The sequence below is a fragment of the Callospermophilus lateralis genome, unplaced genomic scaffold (genome assembly GCF_048772815.1).
Source record: "Callospermophilus lateralis isolate mCalLat2 unplaced genomic scaffold, mCalLat2.hap1 Scaffold_194, whole genome shotgun sequence".
NCBI lineage: Eukaryota > Metazoa > Chordata > Mammalia > Rodentia > Sciuridae > Callospermophilus > Callospermophilus lateralis.
In genome coordinates, this window is record NW_027512953.1 from 1,709,733 (window position 1) to 1,725,752 (window position 16,020).

Genomic DNA, 16,020 nt, shown 5'->3' on the forward strand with positions numbered 1-16,020 from the left:
TTGGGATTGGTTAACTTCTCTTAGCATTATCTTCTCCAACTGCATCCATTTACCTGCAAATGCCATAATTTTATTCTCTTTTAGTGCTGAGTAATATTCCATTGTGTATATATACCACATTTTTTAATCCATTCATCCACTGAAGGGCATCTAGGTTGGCTCCACAGTTTAGCTATTGTGAATTGTGCTGCTATAAACATTGATGTGGCTGTGTCCCTGTAGTATGCTGTTTTTAAGTCCTTTGTGTATAGTCTGAGGAGAGGGATAGCTGGGTCAAATGGTGATTCCATTCCCAGATTTCCAAGGAATCTCCATAGTGCTTTCCATATTGACTGCCCCAATTTGCAGTCCCACCAGCAATGTATGGATGTGCCTTTTTCCCCACATCCTCACCAACACTTATTATTGTTTGTCTTCATAATATCTGCCATTCTGACTGGAGTCAGATGGTATCTTAGAGTAGTTTTGATTTGCATTTCTCTAATTGCTAGAGATGATGAATATTTTTTCATATATTTGTTGATTGATTGAATATCCTGTTCTGAGAAGTGTCTATTCATGTCCTTGGCCCATTTATTGATTGGGTTGTGGGTTTTTGTTTGTTTGTTTGTTTGTTTTGTTTTGTGTTTTTTTTTTTTGGTGTTTAGCTTTTTGAGTTCTTTATATACCTTAGAAATTAGTGTGTGATCTGATATATGAGGGGTAAAAACTTGCTCCCAAGATGTAACAATGGGTGCCCATCTAATGATGGTCCCATAAGAATTATGTCGTCTAAAATATAGAAAGAAAAAAAATTGTCATGTAGTAACATAGGCCTCTTAATTTGGTAAGCATTCTCTGCGATGTTCACACCATGATAAAAACCCCTAACAATCTAACAATGCATTCTCAGAAGTAGTCCCCATCTCTAAGCAATGCATGACTGTGATTGGAATCAACCTATACTATCTGTGAAGATAGGATTTGAAGAGGGAGACTGTTTAGGAGTCTTAAGGTGTTCCAAGTAACAGGTTGGATTTTGTTGAGTAGAAATAAACACCATCGCCCCAAAAATTATAAAATGTTGAAGTCAGGGAGGATAAGTCCTCCAACTTTTTTTTTTGTACCAAGGATTGAACCCAGAGGCACTTAACCACTGAGCCACATCCCAGCCCTTTTTATTTTTTATTTTGAGACAGGGTTTCACTAAGTTGCTGAGACCAACTTCGAATTCACAATCTTTCTGTCTCGGCCTCCTGAATGCTGCATTTATAGGCGTGTGCCATCACACCTGGCTCCCCCACCTTCTTAAAGATGTTCTCAAAGTTGTTCTGGGTTTTCTAAATCATTTTTACATAATTTTTGTCAGTACTGGAGATTGAACACAGGGGCACACTACCAGCTCTTTTTATTTTATATATTAAGACGTAGTCTTACTAAGTTGCCTGAGCTAACCTTGGACTTGATCCTCCTGCCTCAGCTGCTGGAATCACTGAAATTACAGGTGTGGTGTGCCACCATGCCCAGCTCCAGATATTTTTTGTTACTGGTCTCTTTTTTTTCCCCCTTTTGTGTGTGTGTGTGCGCACGTGTGTGTGTGTGTGTGTGTGTGTGTGTGTGTGTGTGTGTTGTTTTACTATGTATTGAACCCAGGACCTTGTGCATGCTAGCAAATGCTCTACCTAGCCTTTTTTTTTTAAACAGGGACCACTAAGTTTTGCAGGCTGGCCTCAAATTTGTGATCCTTTTTTCTCAGCTTCCCAAGTAGTTGGGATTACAGTCTACTTGCATCATCACACACAGCTGTTAGTGATTCCTAATTTGTTTCTGTTGTAGTCCGACATACTTGACATACTTGAATCCTACTAAATTGTTTTGTGACCTAGTATATGGTATATCTTGGTAAATGTTTCTCATGTACTTGCTGCTGTTAGATATTATGTTCTATAAATGTCAGTTAAGTCAAGTTGGTTCTTCTGTATCCTTACTGGTTTTCTGAGAACTCCACCTGATGCCCTGAGCCTTCTGAGGTTTTCTATTCTATTAGGAGAGAACAGGAATTATTGTCAAATCTCTGCAATATCTGTGGATCATTTTCTCTAATCCATTTGGGTGGTTCTATTCTTAACCACACATACTTTCTTCATATAACATGTACTGATCAGTACTCAGCTGAATACTTGTCCTCCGCAGATTTCCCATGATATCTGTCTATCTCTGTCTCTCTCTCCCACCCTCCTCTTCATCACTCTGCAGTCTCAACTCCAGCCACTTTGGCCTTCCTGAATTCATAGTTCTACTTCATCAGTTCTGGGAGACCATCATCCTCTCTGCCTGGATTCCCTCTCCTTATGTCTCTGCCTAAGAAATTTTTCTGGCAGTAGGTCATTACTTAATGTCCAGTGTCTTAAAAACTATATGTATACACACACACACACACACACACATATTTATAAATACATATTTATTAAACATTTTTAGTTGTAAATGGACACAATACCTTTATTTATTTATTTATTTATTTATTTATTTATTTATTTATTTATTTATATGTGGTCCTAAGGATTGAATCCAGTGCCTCACACATGCTAAGGAAGCGCTTTACCACTGAGCTATAACCCCAGCCCTCTTCCATATATTTTGAACAGTTTTTAGTTAGTTTAGACTCTGATAGTCCATCTTGCTTGGAAGCAGGAATCCATTTTCCTGATACTTTTTCACATATTTCATAACTTTTTGTGTCATATTTGGAATAATGTTCACTGTGATCACTTCTCTGTCCACATGGAGTTCAGAGGTTCTGTTGTTGATTTTCTATAAGCAGCTGCCTTCCCCTGTATTGAGTATTAACAGATTCTTTATCTAGATTCTCCCTACCTCATAGAAACAATAAATGCTAATGGTTTATTAAGTGCCTCCTGTGCAGCAAGCATGCATTAATGGTTTTAAATGTATTTCCTCATTTAATCCTTATGGTACCCTGTGAAGCAGTCATTAACTTCATTAGAGAGATGAGATAATTGAGTTGGAGAAGTTAAGTAGTTTGCCCAAGGTCACACAGGAGGTGACATGGTCAGCTCTCACACTCAAGTCCAACAGACTCAGAGCCCACTGCTTCCTAGAGAGTACCACAAAGCCCATGGTGCCTATCTGAGGTTATTTTGCTGAGTACAAGAAGACCACTACTAAAACCAACTCAAAAAGATTCTTCTTATCTGTCCTGGCAATAACAGTAAGCATTTTACAACATCTAAGGAAGGAAAAATACTAGTACAGCTAGAAAAAAAATCATTTTGATTGAAGTTCTGTCAAGTGACCAGAAGAAAAAGAATTGAGTGCAGTTCTTTAGATAATAGAAGAAGAATGTAATTTTAGAAATGCTGAGTCAAGAGGGTAAAGGAGGGGGCTGGTGTGTAGCTCAGAAGTAGCATGTAGGAGACCCTGACTTCCATCTCCTCCACCACGGGGCGGGGGTGGGAAGGTGAGGGGTTGGAACCAGGGCTGTGGCTCAGTGGTAGAATACTTATCTAGCATGTGTGAGGCACTGGGTTTGATCCCTGGCACCACATACAATAAACAAATGAAATAAAGGTATTGTGTACATCTACAACCATAAAAATATTTAGAAAAAAATTTTTCTAAATATTTTTGTGAGGGTAGAAGAGGGGAAAAGGAAGAAATTATTCTGAGATGATATGATTTCCGAAGTTGCTGGAGCAGTGCAGAAGCATGTGTTGCTGTCACTGCAGCCTTTCATTCCCTTCCATAAGAACCAAAAAATGAACTCAAAAATAGAGCAGGGAAAGGAATGTTTAGTGTCAACCATTGTTGCCAAGTTAAAATTTCTTGAATTGATTCCAAGTGTCATAGCACAGTACAATATTAACATTTTATATATTTTTTTAGAAATTTGTTCTACCTTCATTTTTATAAATGTATGAGCATTTTTAAATTTTTTGTAATACCCACATTTTTTAAATGTTTATAACCTTTCTTAGAGTGTGAAGGGAATGTCTTATAGTAATTGAAATATTTTTTTTAAGTTAGTGTTATGGAAATTTCTAGAACATCATCCTTATTTTTTGTATAACACCATTCCCTGTTGGAAAAAACAATAGAATCTGAAGTCTGAGATTTGAGAAGTCAAGATCTAAACTTATTTTGCCACTGGCCTGAGGGATTACAAATGAATAACTGTAAGATCAGGCACAAGATTACCTCACTGACCTGTGGAGAATTTTCAGTAATAATGATAAATGAAACTATGTCAGGACGTTTGAAGTGGTGGCAGTAAATGTGGCAGGAAAAATGTAGTTTATTCTTCTAGAATTCCCTGCGGGTCTCTAGAATTTCTTAGATATTCTTAAAATTTAGGAATTCTTAGAATTTTTTAAGAGGAGTCAGTTTAAAAGTATTAGTGATCCTCCTCCCCCTCCCCCTCCCTCTCCCTCTCTCCCCCTCCTCCGTTTTTCAGTTGTAGGTGGACACAATACCTTTATTTTATTTATTTATTTTATGTGGTGCTGAGGATTGAACCCAGTGCCTTGTACGTGCCACTGAGCCACAACCCAAGTCCATCCCTCAGTTTTCTTTGTCCTGCACTCCCTTGACAGACAACTATGCTTGTGTAAATATTATTTATATTTAATATAGCACAAATGGTGCTATAGATAAATACATATACATTTTGAACATCCAATACTACTTTAATTAATATGCCTTTTAGCTATGGTGGGTAATATACCTTGAGACTCAGATTAGAAAATTATATATTTTCCTGTGTAACACTGCACAGGGGACTTTTCCTTTTGTGTCAATATACCTGTTTATCATCTACTTATACCTGTTTATTATTTAGCATATAGTTCTATGATATTAAGTAAACTTCACAGTGTTGTGGCACTGTCCTCAGTATCCATCTCATCTTGCAGAAATGACTTCCCATTACTCACCGCAGTTCCTGACAATCACCTTTCTACTTTTTGTCTCTATGATTTTGACTCCTCTAGATATCTCATATAAGTGGAATTATGGGGTTTATTTTTTTGTGACTGGCTTATTTCACTTAGCATACTGTCCTCAAAGTTCATCCTTGTGGTAACATTGTCGGAATTTCCTTCCTTTTTAAGACTGAGTAATATTCCATTGTATGTATGTACCAATTTTGTTTGTCTTTTCATCTGTTACTGGACACTTGGGTTGCTTCCACCTTTTGGCTGTTGTAAACACTACTACTGTGAACATGGGTTTACAATTTTCTATTCTAGTCCATGCTTTTAATTCTTTGGGGTTTCTACCCAGAAATGGAATTGTTGGATTATATGTAACTCTATGTTTAATTTATTAAGTAAACACCATACTACTGTTTTTCCACACCAGCTGTACTATATACAGTAACATTAACAGTGTACAATGGTCCAATTTTCCACATCCTCATCAACATTTATGAAAATAGCTTTTTGAAAATAGCCATCCTAATGAGTATAAAATGGTATATCATGGTTTTGATTCGCACTTTCCCAATGATTAAACATGTTGGGATCTTTTCATGTGCTTCTTGTCCATTTATATATCTTCTTTAGAAAAATATCCATTCAGGTTCTTTGCCTTTTGTTGTTGTGTTGTTGCTGCAGGGTTGGGAGGATCCTGGGGATTTAACTTAGGGGCACTTGACCACTGAGCCACATCCCCCGCCTTGTATTTTATTTAGAGACAGGGTCTCACTGAGTTGCTTACCACCTTGCTATTGATGAGGATGGCTTTGAACCCACAATCCTTCTGCCTCAGCCTCCCAAACCACTGGGATTTCAGGTGTGCACCCTGAACCTGGCTGCCTATTTTTTAATTGGGTTGTTTTTTATTGTTGAGTTTTAAGCATTCTTTATATATTCTGGATATTAATCCCACATCAGATATATGATTTGCAAATACTTTCTCTCATTCTGTGGGATCCTATCATTTTATTGTCCATTGATGCAAAACAACTTTTAATTTTGATGGTCCAATTTATTTTATTTTAGCTTTTTAAAAATTTTTTTGGTACCAGTGATTGAACCCAGGGGTGCTTATCCACTGAGCCATATCCCCATCCTTTTTTATTTTTTTATTTTGAGACAGAGTCTCGCTAGAACCTCAGTAAGTTGCTGAGGCTGGCTTTGAATTCAGGATCCTCCTTCCTCAGCCTCCCAAACCACTGGGATTACAGGCATGCACCACCATGCAAAGCTATTTTATTCTTTTGTTGCCTATTGTCAGTCAGTATTTAAGAATTAAAAGTGAAAGATACTAATAAATATTTCTTCTCTATTTGAAACATATTTTACTTTTGATTGTAAAAATGATCTCTATCCTCTATTAACATGCATGCATGAACAGACAGTCCTATCTATGTATAATCGAATAAGTAAATTAACATTTTGGAACAGTTCAATTTTAGGTGCTTTTCCTGTTTCCAGACATTTTCTTGAAGCAAGCAAACTAGCTAATGGTTTTTAATTTTTTCTAGCTAAATGCAGATAATGAAAGAGAAGAAGGAGAAGAGTTTGAAGACAATATGGATGTTTTTGATGACAGCAGTTCCAGTCCTTCTGGTACCTTAAGAAATTATCCACTCACCTGCAAAGTTGTTTATTCCTACAAGGTTTGTATTAAGATATTGCTGATATTAAATTGTGACAAACCTAAAGATACATGTGACTGTGTCTACCCAGCTTCTCACAGGACACCTAGCATAATGTTAGTATTCAGTTAATATCTAAAGGAACGAAACATAATGATGAAGAGTTTAAGCTCTGATATTAGATTTCTTGAGTTAAATCCTGTCTCACTGCTTATGAACTACATGAGGTTACTCTAGTCAGCCTCTTAATTTCTATGAGCCTCAGTTTCCTTATCTACATGATGGGGATAATATTGTAAAATAAATGTGAAGATTAAATGAGAGATTACCTTTATAGCAAAGCACTTGGCATAGTACCTAGTTCAGTAAATACAGTATATTCAGTAAATACAGCTCTTACCCTTACTCTCTATTGCCTGCTTGGCATAAACCCTCCATTAGAATGAACCTCAAAATTCATATCAAAATAAAATTGTTTCCCAAAGCAGTTTTTAATACTTTGCCTTTACTCATCCTAATATAATTCCCTCTTGTCCATATTGAGCAGGAAATCTGGATTAACAGATGCCAGAATTTCCAAACTTGGTTTGGTATAATAGTTCTTATTCTCTCTCATCCTTTCCTGCTTATCCAATTACTTTATATTCAACACAAAGTAAATGGTGTTTCAATTTTCCAGTTCCTTTCTTTCCCTCACTCCCACATTCAGTCTGTCAGCCAGTCCTGTTGTGCCCACCTCCACAACATATCCTGAATCTATTCACTTTTCACCATATTTACTGCTCTCATCTTTATCTAGGCCATTTCTTTGATTGTTATAAGGTGGGGATGAGCCCTCATAATTAGGCTTCTTTGACACTAGCTTCCCAACGATCCATTTTCCAGCTACAATTATTTTTTACACATAAAGGAGTTAATTCCATCCCCTTTTCTAAAAAAAAAACACTTTTTAAGCTTTAAATGTTAATTCCATTCCTTTTCCTAAAAAACCGTTCCCAGCCCGAACTCTTCACTGGAATCCGTAATGTCTAGCCTGATCGGACTCCAGGCATTCTCCCAAGCTTTATGTCAGGCCATTCCTCCACTTCACACACTCAGTACACTGGCCACTCTGGCTGCCTTTCTGGCTTCAAAAGTACCAGGTTCCTTCCTGAGTACACATCTTTGCACTTGTTGTTCCCTCTGATTAGAACTGTGTCTCCCCATATATCTGTTGACTGCCCTTATCTTCATTGTAGTTCAACTCAAATAGCCTCCAAAGGTCACCTCAGCCACCTAAACACATAGCTAGCTCTTTACCACTCTATCCCATAACACTGTTTTGTTCACCATACTGTCACTCAACTACGGGAATATGATCTGAGAAATGCAGCATTTGGTGACTTTATCGTCATTCAAACATTGTAGAGTGAGCTTATACAAATCTAGAGTGAGCTTATACAAATCTAGATGGTATAGCCTAATAGACACCTAGCCTGTGTGGTAGAGATATATTATTTCTGTTCATCAGACCATGACGAACAAAACAACATGAGATTAAATCAAGCACAAGATAAACTCATGCAATCCAAAGATGCAATAAACGTGACATGTACAAGGCTACTGTTGGCCAGCATAAATTGTTTTACAGTAAACTTGTTTTTTTAGTAAGTAGAGATTACACACCAAAATAATGATTAAAAGTATATTAAATATAAACTAATACCTAGTTGTTTATTATCATTATCAAATACTATATACTATACATAATTATGTGTGCTGTACATATATATGATTGGCAGCACGGTGGATTTGTTTACACTAATGATGCCACAGAAATATGAATAATATGTTATACTGTGACATCATGATGGCTACAATGCTGTTTTTTAATTTTTCATCTCCATTATAATTTTATGGGACCACCATATATGTGTGATCCAGTGTTGACCAAAATGTCTTTATGTGGTACATGACTGTATAGCTCTTAGTGCCAGCCAGATTAAGTCTTTCTTGTCTTCATATTTCTTTGCCTGGTTCCCCATTAAAGGCTTATGAAAGTATAAACTTTGTGTCTGTACCTTTTCTGTGTCATGAGCTCCTGGGACAATGCCTGGCACACAGTGGGTCTTGGATTAATAATTGTGAAATTAATAAGTGAATGATGTAAGGAAGGCATGAGCAAATGAATCCTTTTCTGGCCCCTATACTGATAGAGAAAGCAAGGGGAAAAGGTTAATGCTAAGGAATAACAACAGAGGGACTGTTCTGAGAGACTCTTTAACTGTCATACACTGGGCACTCTCACTCCACTCCCCAGTCCTGTGTTGCCAAAAGCTGGCATTATATACTTTTCAGTATCAGCTATTCCTGGGTTTTTTGAGTTTAACATCATTTCATTATATTTAAACTCATAATACTTGCTGTTTTCTTTAAAAAGTTAGGGTTTTTTCCTAGTGTACATTGTTTTGATAATGTTTTGAAATTTTGAAATCATCTTCTAAGAAATTTGGGGATATTTTACAGGACATTTTTAAACTAGGGTTCAGAATGTTTTCTGATATCACCTGTCCTTGTTATATTTACATGAAAGTTTCAAAACTAATTAAGATCCTTAGATGGAGAGAGTTCTAAGTGTCTAAATTGTTTTAAACAGCTCACATTCAGGCTGGGGTTGTGGCTCAGTGGCAGAACGCTCACCTAGCACGTGCAAGACCTGGGTTTAATCCTTAGCACCACATAAAAATAAATAAATAAAATAAAGATATTGTGTCCAACTACAATTAAAAAATAAATATTAAAAAAAACAGCTCACATTCACCCATTGATCTATCACAGTACCTCCATTGATCTATCCCAGATATGTCTCTGTGAAACCAGACTATCAGAATCTATTTAGGGCTGAGTGCAGTGGTGCATGCCTGTAATCCCAGCAGTTCAGGAGACTGAGGCAGGAGGATCATGAGTTCAAAGCCATTCTCAGTAATTAGCAAGGCCCTAAGCAACTCAGTGAGACCCTATCTCTAAACAAAATATAAAAGGGGCTGGGGATGTGGCTTAGTAGTGAAGCGCCCCTGGGTTCAATCCTCAATACAAAAAAAAAAAAAAAAAACAGAATCTATTTAGTCAGTTAATCATGAGCTAAAACTGAGTGCACAATATGTGATAACTTTTGTGATATAAGAATTAATATGACACTATCCCTGCCATCCAGGAATAGACAGACTACGCAGTAGTTAAATAAATTTTACAGACAAGATGGCATTTAAATTAAATCATAATCTAGACTTTTCTAGGTAGAGAGAGAAGATAGGGAAAGGAAGGATCCTTCTAAGCAAAGGGAACAGCAGATATGGAAACTGGGATGAGAGGATAGGGTGTTGAGAACAGTTTACTTTTGGATGTGTAGGAGCGCTGAGAGGTGGGGAGTAACAGAAGATCTAAAGGCATTTGCTGTCAGATAATAAAGGGCCTTGTATACTAGGCTCAGGAGTTCGGTTTTTATTCTGGACTTTAAGGAGATAACTTTGGTCTTTGTGTAGAAACTCAGGAGGATAAATTAGCATAGAGAGATCAGCTGGGCACAGTGGCCCAGGCCCATAGTCCCAACTACTTGGAATGCTGAAGCAGGAGGAAGATGGCTTGAAACCGGGGTATTCAAGGCCATCCTCATAGCAAAACTCCATTGCAATGAATGAATGAATGGAAAAAAAGAGAAAGAGACTGACTTTGAGCCTAATCATGATTTCTGTGGCCTACACCAATAAAAAAGGACTAGATGAACCTGGTGAGAACACAGAAAAGCTATATTTAATATTCAGATTCAAAAGCTTTAAAAGTATTCATAACTTTTAACCTTATTAATATCCACCCTAAGGAAATGAGCCACAATATAGAAAATGTTTTAGATACAAAATATTCTTTCAGGGTTTGGGATATAGTTCAGTGGTAGAGTGCCTACCTAGCAATGTGTGAGGCCCTAGGTTTGATCCCCAGTACTGCAACAACACAAAAGTGTTCTTTCATTATCTTCTACTTTATAATAGCTCACAGTTTGCTATGGAGTTTTGTAACAGACGGAAACATAATAGGACTTAAGGAGACATTGCGAGACCTTGCATATATTTAATAGCCATTGACTGACCACTTGCTGCCTATAGTTGGAAAAAGTGAGAAATACAGTCCCCACCTTAAGTCATTCTAATAGGGAACTCATAAGGACTAGCAGTGAGCTAGAGCACCATGGTAGGCAGTGTGTGATGGACTCATGGAGTCTTAATGAAAGGAAGAAGCAACTGGCTCATTGCCAGTGGTCTGAGAAAGAGAGCTGGGCCACAAGTCATGAGAAGCTACTGCTTCTTTGTTCATTTCAATCTCTTCAATAACCCTACAAAGAAGATATTATCAGAAAACACCATTTATTCAACAAACAATTACTTGAGCATCTCTTTATACAAATACTTTGCTCTTTCTAGGCCCTGTGATGTAGCACTGATCAAAACAGACAAAAATCTGTCTTTATGGCACTTATGTTCTGGTAGAAAAAAAAGAAAGAAAGAAAACTGAGACTCAGATGGTCTCTTGCCCATAGAAACAAGACTGAAACTAGACTTTTATACCTATAATAATCTAATCCATTCATTGTCGCGACCCCTTGCCCGCAAGGAAGACGCAACTCAGGAATCTTCTTTCAGCAGTTTATTCAGGCCTTGATTAAAGTATCTTTTAGTGACCTTCCTCTCTCTCTCCCCGAGCGCCCAAGCACAGCCTAATAAAGCCTCCCACGTACCAATCTTAAGCCGCCACGTGGATCTTTCTTATAGGGTGGCAAGGGATAGCGTGCCAACTCTCCACAAAAGAATTTGTTTATCACAGGCAACAGTGGAAGCTGGCGTCATCTTCTAATGGCGGCCACAATCTACAACAATGGCTTACCACAGTTCCCCCTTCTATTTTATAAAACAATGTAGGCGAAAGTAGAGGTCCTATCCCACTGTGCAGAAGTGGCTGCAATGTATGGTTCAGTCCTAAGGAGGCGCCTTCCCCAGACCTGACCCCATATCAGCCGACGCCTTTTTTCGTAGGGCGGGGGTGTGGACGTCAAACCCGCATGCAATAGGACATGCTTTCCTTGAGGTCCGTTGAGGGATCACTCAAGTGCAGTGCTTTGCCTCGCATCCTGCATCGTGATGAAGGTAGACGAAGGGGGACAGCTGAGGCTGTTCTGTGGCTGTACACAACGACAAACGAGTTGACAGCACCCTGAAAGAAAGGCACGGACTTTAAGGCGATAGAGAAGCATTAGTGTGGAAATCCACCTGCGTGCAATGGCAGCAAGACCGGCAGAGTGCAAGGGCTTTTCAACACCAAGAGAATAATGAGGAAAGACATGCCGATCCCAGTGCAATGTTATAATAACTTGGGGTGCAATGGCCATGTCAAAGATTTACTGTTTAAGCTGCGCAAGCCAGACTTGAGGTGAATTGCCATTTTTTAAAGCTGCAAGAGCTTGGATGATCATAGCCTTATCGTGAGCATTGCGGGCCTTGAGGCGACAGAGAAACCACAAACAGAGAAATATACCGAAGCAACACATTGCACCAAAAATGCCTACCCCCACCCACTCTTTAAAAAAGGAAAAGGCAGAAGATATCCAATTGGTGAATTGACCCAAAGTCACGGGATCAACACGGGTGCTATTCAAGACAGCTATCTGGGTTAGTTGAGACTGGATCATGTCTTCCGCTTCCATGGACCAATTTCCAGCCAAATATTCGCCAATGGTGCGGGAAGCATTTCTGGAATCATTAAATCTGACAGAGGTTATGCATAAATGTGCACGTTGGTCAACACAACCCAAAAGCACTAAGTCAGCCAATTCTTCTACCTGAGCTTGGAGTAAATCTATTCTTTGGTTGGCAGCTAAAATCCCTGACAAAATATGTTGATTAATTGTATTTTGGGATTTAAGTATGGTGGAAGTTTGTTGGACAACTTGATTAATGGTGGCAGCAGTTTGTATTTGATTGGCCATAGCCATTCCGGCTGTAACCGCTGCAGCAGCAGATACCGCCACGGCTGTCACTATAGCCGCTGTGATTCCAAAATCTCTGCGGACTCTAAGTAGCTCAACAATAGGGAATTTATCAGGATCCGCAGTGACCGGGATTGGGACGAAAGTTGAAATTTTTATAATCATTGTTACAGTCCAGGAACCATTCCAACACTCAGATAAGAGACAGGTAGTATGAGAACAATCCAGCATCCCCGATGAGGTGGCCTTAGCCAAAAGGAATAAGAAGGGGGATTGGACACAGACCATTGCAGGAGGCAATGTGGCATTATACAACAGAGAGTTGAATGAAACAGATGTAAGTCTATTACCTTGTTCACTTTCCCTAACAGTACCAGAAATATTAACCAGCTAACTTTTGGCTCCTACCAACTGAGCCAGTGCAGAAATATCGGCTGAAGCCCCCTTTTCATTGGAAATCAGCCATTGAAACCAGGACCAACCTACTCCTGTAGAGGAGCTGGCACTATTGTTAAAGTTATAAACATACCTATTAAGAGAGGGGGAAAGGGAGAAACCTTTAGCAACTTGATGTTTCTCCCAAGAATGATCCTGACAAGGCGTAAATGTTGGGGGGAAACCAAGATTAGGGGAACAGTAAGGAGAGGCCTTGAAATGAGTGGCATTATAAATACTACTAGAAGAAGGAGGCACTGGGATTAGTACCTCGGAGATAATAGCCAAGGTAGTTATGTTAAGAGCAGAGCTGCTGTTTGCGGGGGTCCCTGAGCCTGATTGCTTCCCCGAAGCTACCTTGCTCAATACATCACTGATAATGCTTCCTGAGGCCTGATTGGACCGCAATGGGTCCTCCCAGTTAGTCAAATTTTTGGTCTTAAGGCTAATGCAATTAGCGTTTCTAAGGCTGAAACAAAAAACTCCTGTGAGATTAACTTGAGATTGATTAAAAATTCTCTCCATGTCCCCTCTAGGAGAGGCACAGGGAGTAGACATCTCACATGAGGTTGAAAAAAGAGTGGGGAGGACACTAGAATTACCATGAACCGGCATCGGCATTGGCCATGCCCGTGCCACTGCCCACCACCGCATTGGTGTCGCCTGTGCCATCGGCACCAGCACCAGAGCCAGAGCACTTAGCAGAATGAAGATCCTCATCACTGGATTGTTGTGGTGTCTCTTGTTGCTGGTCAGTTGATGTTGAGACTCTTTTTGTCAAGCGTTCAGGGACCCACAATGGTTCCGTACGATCCTGGGGAAAAACACATACAGATCCTCGTGCCCATGTCAGCACGGGGTCAGGGCCGTTCCATTGGCCCGTAAGAACATCCTTCCACTTAACATAGCCAATCACAGAGGGCTGAGGGGACACATGTCTATCGGCCGCAGAGCGACCATGAATATCCAAATTCAAAAAATTAATGGTAAAGAGAGCTAAGGACAGGCGTTCTTTAGGAGTGTGCTCAGCTCCTATTCCCCCTTTCTGTTTTTGTAAAGTTTCCTTTAAGGTGCGATGAGCACGCTCAACAATGCCTTGTCCTTGAGGATTATAAGGCAAACCATGAGTAAGTTGCACTCCCATAGTAGAACAAAAAGCTGTAAATTGTCTGCCAGTATAAGCAGGTCCATTATCAGTCTTAAGGGATGTAGGTGCACCCCATGCTGCCCATGTCTCTAAACAGTGAGTAATGACATTACGTGCCTTTTCTCCCGATAAAGCAGAAGCATGGATAATTCCAGAGCACGTATCAACGGAAACATGCACATACTTAAGGTTACCAAAGTCAGGTATATGTGTCACATCCATTTGCCAAACAACCAATGGCTTTAATCCCCGTGGGTTTACTCCATAATTAGGGGGATGAAGAAATGTGACACAATAGGGACATTGCAATACTATCTGCCGAGCATCTGCTCTTGAAATGGAAAAACGCCTGTGCAGCGTTAATGCATTAACATGGAAGTTTTGGTGAAACAACTTAGCCCCCTCTAAGGAGGAAGCCAAGTATATCAATTGACCTCTAGTGGCTAAGTCCGCACAGGCATTACCTTGGGATAACGGACCAGGAAGAGAGGTGTGAGTCATGATGTGCATTGGATAAAAGGAAGCAGTGCGGTTAGAGATAAGCTGTTGAAGCTGAGTAAAATAAACAGACACATTGTGGGCATCACTAATAGTTCCCACGGCCTCCAGGACTTTTAGTGCTGGTACCACATAGCTGGAGTCCGAAATAAGATTAAAAGGAAAAGAACACTGTTTAAAAACTTCAATAACAATTTGTAGTTCTACCCATTGTGGATTTCCAGGAGCAAATTGATGCTGGATAGGGGGAGAGTCATTAATTACATAAGCTCCCATTCCAGACTTGGAACCATCAGTAAAAATGTTAACAGCCCCCTCTATGTTTGGGCATGGAAAGCTCTTCTCGAAATACCCCCACGGTACGGCGGCGGGTCCGGAGGATCATTTTTTTTTTCTTCTTCTTCTGAGCTCCTGTTTATTTTTGTTTTCTTCTCCCATAGTTAGACTCCCTAGCTGCCGAGACAGTCTCCCGAGCTCCTCCTCCTCTTCTGACCCACTTTTGCATGGGAGTGTGCGCAGTGTACTGAGATCTGGATACAAGCGTTTCCTCCCCCGTTTCTCGCTCTGTACATTCCCTTCCTCCTGAAATATTTCACTCCGTGCCAGAGACAATCGCCTCCTCCCCTGTTTCTCGCTCCGCACACTGCCATCCTCCTGAAATACGTCACTGCCTGCCGGAGATAATTGTTTCCTCCCCTGTTTCTCGCTCCGCACACTCCCACCCTCCTGAAATACCTCACTGCCTGCCATTTCTGATCTTTCTTCATGTAATTGTTCTAAAACTTCTTGTCCTTTAGTAAGTGCTTCCTGACATCTGCCATCTGCGAGGCAACTACGGATCATCTTCCAAAGGGGTATCACCCCACCCTCTAATATGCCCTGCTCAGAAGCAAAATCAAGATCTGTGCCTAACTTATCCCAGCTAGGTATAGTGAGGCTGCCAGAAAATGCGAACCACGGTGCAACAATATCTGTCTTCTGTAAAAATCTCTGTAAAGTACTACGTTTCACTTTTAGGCCCTTGGAACGTAACAGGTTATCTAGGGCCAGGAGAAGCGGACTTGAAGATACGGCACCCATGACACAACATAAGACACACAAAAAACAAAAGTGAAAGTAAGAGCGAAAGTACACAGTGCAGCTGTAATAAGATGTAATGCTCTCTCTGGCTTTACAGAGGAGCTGCCGCTTTGATAGCGGGTCCCAATTACCTAGGACTAATCTCCGCTTTGATAGCGGGTCCCAATTATCTAGGACTGATCTCCGCTTTGATAGCAGGTCCCAATTATCTAGGACTGATCTCCGCTTTGACTGTGGGTCCCACTTACC

General features: G+C 39.9%; 1 pseudogene; it reads left to right on the forward strand.

Moving 5' to 3' along the window:
• LOC143389228 (F-BAR and double SH3 domains protein 2-like) overlaps nt 1-16,020 on the forward strand; it is a 131,714-nt pseudogene that overhangs the window by 108,214 nt on the left and 7,480 nt on the right.